We start from the raw sequence: 7,834 nt of genomic DNA on the forward strand, positions 1-7,834 counted from the left end.
TGGTAGAAGCCCCCATTCTAAACGCCCTCTCCCAAAGGGCTCTGGCCCTGGACAATCTGGTTGACCAGGGATGGAGTATTCGTGATTCCAGCCTCCTTCTCTGGGTCCTCATCTTTGCCCCCATGCTTCTTTTCCTCCTTTGTCTAGTGCCCCTCGACCTGGGCTTTTCATGTTTTTCTAGTGTGTACTGATTTCCAACAAGCTGCTCAGTAATACTTTCGGAAAAGCTAATTGACAAGAGATTGTGTTCTTCATCCTTAGAGAAATTCCTGACACAGAAAGGACTTTAACGGTGCAGTTAGCCTTGAAGAAGATAATGGGGGAAGTACATTTTAAGGAAGAGGACCATTCCTCAGGCTTCTCCCAAACAAGGCAGCTCCTAAACCCTCACCACTTCCTGCCAACCAAGAAAAGAGCAGATTCTAGTGTAAAGGATGCAAAATTTGCTCTAGATTCAAGAAACAAGTAGGTGGTAAAATATTCCATTTACCCCCTATATCCTTAAAAGGCTTTCAGTCTTTCCAGAGTCCCTTTGATCTTTGGCTAGGGTTGCCAGATTTAGCACATAAAAAATGCAGTGAAAAAAATGAATTTGAGTTTCATTTGAATATGAATTTCAGATACACAAGGAATAATTTTCTTAGTATCTGTATTTGTTGTTTATCTGAAATCCACGTTTAACTAGGTCCTATATTATAGCAGGCAACCATGCCTTTGATTTAACTGTTTTCACGCTCTGTCTTTTCTAGACTCTTCTAAAACCAACTCCCAGAGTGACGGGCCAGGTGGCCAGGTTGCCCCAGCCCGCGCTGCGGTCTCCGGCGCTCATCTCCCTCTAGCGGCTGCCAGCGTCATTACACCCGCCCGTCGGGAAGCTGGGCAGGTTGGCTGAGGCCGCTCTGGGAAGGGCTCATGGGAGACCCATAAGGGTATTCTCTGCCGGGTTGGAGGTGGAGGTCTGGTGAGTTCAAAGCCACTTAAATTAGGCACCCTTTTTCTCTGGGCCCCTGCACAAGAAAGTGGCCCTGTTCCCAGTAGCAGAAATGGAGTTTCCTTGCCTCAGTTAAAAATACAATGGAGGGACCAGCAGTTGGCGTACTGGCTATGTCGCTGGACTCCCACGTAGTCGACCTCGGTTGGCGTCCCGGACCCGGTGGCTTAGAACTCACGCCGGGCACATGTGCGTGCGTGCCCAAGATCCTGAGAGGAGACTGGAGGAGAGGGGATTCCGGCGTGGCCATACCCCCTGGGGGGTGATTTCTTGCTTTCTGTCTCTGTCTCTGTCTGTCGGGCGCGCACACTCGGGCGAGCACACGCTCCCTATAGCGAAAAAAACCTCTCCAAAAAAAAAAAAAAAAAGGAAAAAGAGCTCTACAGAACGGCCTGAGCTGGCAGTTAACGTCTACTCCTTGGCTGGACTCACCACTAGAGGCTGATGAATGTTGTACCTCGGACTGAAGAGAAACCCAAGCCCCTCATTGAGCCCAAGTGATTTGTCAGAGAGTATCCATGTAGACGGCAAGTTTCCAAGGGTGAAGAGCTTAAGCTTATCTGTCATCTGTAGTGCGCCGACATTCAATTCATGTGTTAACAGGAACTGACATTGAAATACACCAGTGAGGTACCAGCAGATGGCATAATGGTTACGTCGCTGGACTCCCATGTAGTCCACCACGGTTCGAGTCCTGGGTCTGGGGGCTTAAATTCATGCTGGGTGCGTGTGCATGTGTGCCCAAGATCCTGAGAGGAGAATGAAGGAGAAGGGATTGCAGCATGGTCATTCCCCCGGGGGGTGATTTCTTGCTTTCTGTCTCTCTCTCTCTAAAAAAAAAAAAAAAAGAAAGACAGAAAGAAATACACCAGTGACTTGAAGTTAAAAATAAAGAAGAAATCTATTTCTATGTTCAGAAAATAACCACACCACTGGAAGAAATGGTGGCTAAGGTGTTTATCTTCAGCATTAACTGTGAAATTGAGTCTCTTCATTTCTTTTCTTTTCTTTTTTTTTTTTTTTATTTTTTGCTACATAGCATATTAATTTGCCAGAGAGAGAAAGCATTCCTCACATATGGTCACAGGGCAGTCCTTTTTCCTCCATTTCTCCGTCCCATCAGGATTTGGGGCACACATACCTGGTTTTTTTTAAGCCACGGATGTCTGACCTCGGTTGGCCATATGGGATCCAGCTCCTTACGCAAGGGGCTTAACTACTATGCCACGGGGGGTGGGGGAGCACCACTTCCACTTTTAACTTAGTAAATTAATGGCTGGACTCTAGTCCTAGGTTGAAGGATGGATAAATATGAGATTGGTGCTTTCAATAGTTAATGACCCCTAGCAACGTCTAAAGCGGGCTAAGAGTGGTTGGAGCCAGAACACGGGCCTCTAGAATCCCACAGGTGACTCCCAGGTTGCTCTTGAGCTGTTTGAAGGACTTTTCTGTAACATGGGTGTTCTATGACTGGCTGTGGATAGAAAGGAAAGGAGGCAGTAACTATCGTAACTGTCCTCATACTAAGTAAATGACCCGCCATGAGGCACACTCATTGGCTTTAGTGGTGCTAAGGCAAGACAGAGACGTCAGTAATAGTACTCTAGTGACAGGGCCCGTTTCACTGTATTACGTAGGACTAAGGACACTTTTAGTGTCCATCAGCCTCCTTCAAGCGACCCGAAGGGCAGAGAACCTAAGCAAAAGCAGTCATCTTGCTTTGCAAGTTCATGACAAATCCTCTAGGAGTGGCCTCTTTAAACAGATTGCTTATCTCTAAGCCCTCCTACACAGACTCACTGGATCTCCACCACCTACTACCCATCTAAGTCCTGACCTATCACCTCACAAAGTAGGGTGGTAGGTATATGCACAGGAAATTGAGACATCAGGTACTCACACTTTTTAGACTAACTCATAAGGAAGGGAATAGTAATTACTCAGCATTGACTATGTCCTAGGCACTATCTCTTATTTTCTCATGTGATCTTCGCAGTCACCCCATAAGATTATCATTAGTGTCCACAGATTTGCAGGTATGAAATACAGTAAAGAAGTGAAGTAACTTGGCCAAAGTCATGCAGAGAGAGCCAAGACGCAAACCTGCATCTGCCTTATTCATCTCTTTCCAGCATACAGTACTAGGACTTGAGTGTCTGAAGAGGTCATGTGTGTACTTTGAAAAAGGTTCAAGTAGTTAGTAAACATAGAACTGAAATAGCATGCATCAAGGGAAAATGCAAAAGGGATGGGTAGGCTCTGTCCTTCCTTCTCTGGAGCTCAGTACTGTGCAGCCTTGATTTCATCAGCTCGTCTTTTAAACTGAAGCCTCTCTTGATAGCAAAAGAGGGAGCTCTGATTCCAAAATATTTCCCAGGTCCTAAGATATAGACATTTTCAGGCCTCACCTCCTGAGTATCTGGGAGGCCTGGGAAAGGGTCTGAGATCTGTATTTTTAGCAAGCATGGCAAAATTGAGACTCAGGAGATCTGATGTTTTCTAATGTTCATTACTTTTCTAACTCTGTAAATCAACCACTTAAGCTTAAGAGAATATTCTAGGAATGATTTATTATTACTTTTATGGCTATGTTAGGAAAGCACTCAGTAAATGAACCGCCATATTTCAAAAGAATGATAATATGTCAGAATTCTGACGGTGTTTTCTATGCCATTTCACCAGCATTTGGCAACTTGTAACATAACCCCAATGGCTATATGAGCTCCTTAAATCTGGTCATTCTGCTTGAAACTAGATTGCAAAACATTATGTGGGGTAAAGACCTGTAGGCTTTCCAAGGAACAGTTAATCTTATGAAAAGAACGATTTTTAGAGCCAAAGTGTGTAATAGTGGTTGCTTAAACCAGATTTTCCTATCATTGCTTAGATGTTTTACTGATTCTTTAAACAAGCATTTTTTTAATTACCTACCGTCTTCAGAGTAGGCTAGGAGTGGTGAAGAAGGATAAAGAAGAGCTGATTATTTCCATCAACCTTAATTTATAACATATCCCCTTGAATCCTGTGAAGAAAGTGGACAAAATAAGGTCAATAAGTAAAAACATAGCAGATTACTGATGTTTCCACTAAGAAAAGAAACACTTTGCACACTGATGTTACTTCAATGGACATATGCATGAGAACAGTGTCCAAAGCTGGTCTCTGAGTATCATCAGTTGACTTAGGGGAAATCCAAAACACTTTAAAAGGCAGTGAAGGGTCTGCTACATCTTAATCTTGAAGTATTCTCTACTCCATCTTGTTGATTCAAAGTCACTTCAATAGGCTTAATATTAAGACAAAAGAGAGAGAAAGAGAGAAAGAGAGAGTCCCAAGTCCCTTAACTAAATGTTTGCTCTTTTTCTTTTTACCTCATTTTGATTTTCCAAAATACTGAATTTATGGGCCACCCAATTTTATCCTTCCTTGGCCATTGACACTATGCATACCCTTTTAGATAATTACTATTTCCTTCTTTAGTCATTATCTGCAACATATAAATTTTATTATCTTTATCGCATCTCAGTGTGAAAGAGAAAACTCATCTAAATCTATCTATATACTTCCCTTTGAAGATGGTGTCGTAACATTTGTAACTTTTCTCTCATGAGTAAATAAACTGCCTAGAAGATGATTGTACGTGGTCTTTTTATTTCTTATAGATTCTCTGTCTATATTGCTGATGTCACTTGCTCAAATATCTAAGGATAAATCTTTACAAGTAAGACAGGTGAGTGGTTGACGCATGACTAACAGGCAATTCTCCCGCAAGAAACTCAGGATTATGTAAATATGTCTGATTCATGCCTGCTGCAACCAAAATGTGTAATAATTGAGCAGCAACAAAGAGCAGAGATGATGACAGCCCAGCTGCAGCAACAGCTTCTCTAGCTCAGTAACGCAACAGGGAAATTATGACCCTGGCTAAACAAGTAGGCCTCAGCACCATTCCAATCATGCCAAGGAGTGATGTGATTTTTCCTCCCATGCCCATAGTAAAGAGCCTATGTTGTTTAATTTTGATGTTTCTCTTCAAAGTATGCTCCATGGCTTCTGTTCTCCCTTCATAAAGCTCTACACAATCATTCATTCCATTTCTGTTCAATTAAGATTCCTTAATTGCTTCCTGCATGCTAGGCTTGGAGTTTAGAGCTAGAAAAATAGCTCTAAATACTATTAGGTAGACATAGACATAGCTGTCTTCTGGTGCACCCTCCTGGTCAATCAGATACATCTACTTTTAAGTATCTCAGAAATGAGTCAGAATAGAAGAGAATGAGGCTAACACATGGGCTTTGGTCAAACAGACTAGAACGAGACTCCAGCTTGTCACTGTTACCTGTGTACGTTAAGGACTTGCAGGTACTACTGAGCTTTGTTTTCCTTTTAGTAAAATAGAGGCCACATGAGTGCTTATTTCCTGAAATAACTGTGAGCATTTGTGAGCTAATATATTTAAGTACTTGCTCCAGTGCCTTGAATTCAACAAGTGCTCAAAAACTGGAAGCTCTTATTAATTAATATTAAGATTTTCCCGGGCATATATACATGGAGTCATCTGTTCTCTGTCAGAAGGCCAGGGTTCTCTTTGAGCCATCAGCTGGGCTGAGCTTAAGAAAAGTTTTAGACAAGGACTGAAAATGACATATGACTCAATTCATAATAATCTGTTGCTGACTCATCAACCAGGGACTATTAAAGTTAAGATTTCTCCTGGCAAATGAAATTAAGAGAATAAGAATTAGTGCTATGAGTCCAGCTCCATGGGACAGTGGTAATAACTTGCTCAAGAGAAGCCAGATCCCTCCTTACTGGCTCGAATCTCCAGCTTTTTCAGTCTGAAACACTGGGTACACGTGCCAGTGCACAGGACCTGACAAGCTGGAGGATGAGAAGGGGATTGTGGTGTGACCAGACCCTACGGACTGTGCTCCTCTCTCTCTCCCTCTCATGTGCACATGCACATGCTCTGTCATGAATTAAGAAAAAAATTTGCAACAACAAGCAAATTAGTGCTGTGACCCAGAGTTCCTTCTCTTTAGAATGACATTTCATTTTATTTATTCTGAAGAAAACAAATTTTGAGAGAGGCTATAAAACAATGGCTCACCGGTCAACTAGTGCTATATAAGATATTTATTGTGCATTATGTATTTCCATAAACATATTAAAGATTCAGAGAATATTAGCAGAAAAGTTCATTTCCCATCCTCTATAGAATTTTTTTTCTTATTTTGGAACAGCATCAATAAGCATCTCAAGGAACACCGTTTTAAAAACGCTGCTGAGAGAAGAAAAACGTTCCTCACAATTGGCAAGCAACCGCAAAGGGTCCATGTTTGGGAACCAGGCAAACTGTCTCCTGACCCTGACCCTGACCCTGACCCTTACCCATAGTGTAAAAGTCTTGGGCAAGTCATCGTTTGATTTCTGCACATAGAAAATGAAATGCTAATATATCCTCCATAGAGAGCCATACAGAAAAGATTCATTACAAAATGCATGTAAGGTACAATCAGAAGTTGGCAATAAAAGTTAATATTGTTACAATGAGCATCCTAACTTGTTCACAGTAAATCCAAGAAAGCAGTTCTTAAGAGTAAAGCTTTTGGGTATTGAATGTCTGAGAGGAGCTTGGATGTGTTCAGGATTTAGCTATTGACTGAAGTATAACATGTGTGTAAGGAAAGAGCAGGAATCAACACTGAGAAGATGGAGAAAACAAGGAAGATAATTTGGCACTGAGGTACTGAGGCTATCAACAGGAGTAGTGAGGAAAACATAGGTAGATGTGGCTGGGGGAGTGAAGCTAGAATTGTTTGGATGTGCTGGTTTGAAAAACTACTAAACCACCCAGTTAACAATTACAACTATCCAGATTTTAGGAGAGAGATCAGAGCTTGAGAAACAAACTGAAAGAACATTAACATATTCTTGTGACACTTTTGAGAAAAGGACTATGTCTTACTCTGCTCTTTATCTTTTTTGATCTAGTGTCCAATGCATATAGTAGAAGCTTTTAAAACATTTGGAAAATGAAGGAATAACTGAACAAATTAATAGTTTGTAAATCTAATAAATCAAAATATATATTCCAAGTCATATGATCAAAATAGAGTAAAATTCCAACCAAATGAATGAAATAATAGTTGAAACCATGGAATTGAAAAGATCGATTCCATTTTTCATGAGGGAGAGACAGAGAGAAAAAAATAAGCACCCTCAATGAGAGTCTCATACTGTGATCCCCTCTAGTCTTCCCAGCTAGCCAAGGTCATGGCATGCTCGTGGTCCACGCTTACCCAATACATACAGGTCAACCCGAGAACCAAACCCTGATCTTCCGCGTGGCCATCAGCATTGCAGAGTGTTGCACTACCGCTACACCACCATGGCTAGGCCCATTGGCATTTGTGAAGGCTTCAATAATTAAATACCTTTGAGGATAGTAGTTATGCTAATAACATTCTTCTGGTGGACAATGCAAGTTTTATAAATAGGTGAGAATGACAAGCTCCTGGATGTGTAGGACTTACCTTACAGCCAGTACAACCTAGACAGGAGAGAAAAAAGGAAAAGAAAGGATGTTTCAAATAATTTTTTAAAGAGGTTTTTGCTATATGGTGCATTCACTCGCCAAAAATACAGAGAGAGACAGAGAGCTAGAAAGTGAGAAATCATCCCCCCAGGGGGATGGCCACGCCACAATCCCTTCTCCTCCATTCTCCTTCGGGATCTTGGCACGTACGCACACGCGCCCGGCTTGAGTTTAAGCCACCGGATCCGGGATCAGAACCATGGTCAGCTACATGGGAGTCCAGTGACATAGCCATTATGTCAACT

At 41.9% G+C, this 7,834-nt stretch overlaps 1 long non-coding RNA gene across 1 annotated transcript; it reads left to right on the forward strand.

The window, feature by feature from the left end:
• Positions 1–694: 694 nt before the first annotated feature.
• Positions 695–6,342, forward strand: LOC102475022 (uncharacterized). The gene is made up of 3 exons (XR_333802.1): positions 695–961; positions 4,654–4,721; positions 6,235–6,342. It is a non-coding gene; the product is annotated as an uncharacterized LOC102475022 (long non-coding RNA).
• The last annotated feature ends 1,492 nt before the right edge of the window (positions 6,343–7,834 follow it).

Source organism: Tupaia chinensis, unplaced genomic scaffold, assembly GCF_000334495.1.
Source record: "Tupaia chinensis unplaced genomic scaffold, TupChi_1.0 Scaffold000097_1, whole genome shotgun sequence".
Taxonomy (NCBI): domain Eukaryota; kingdom Metazoa; phylum Chordata; class Mammalia; order Scandentia; family Tupaiidae; genus Tupaia; species Tupaia belangeri.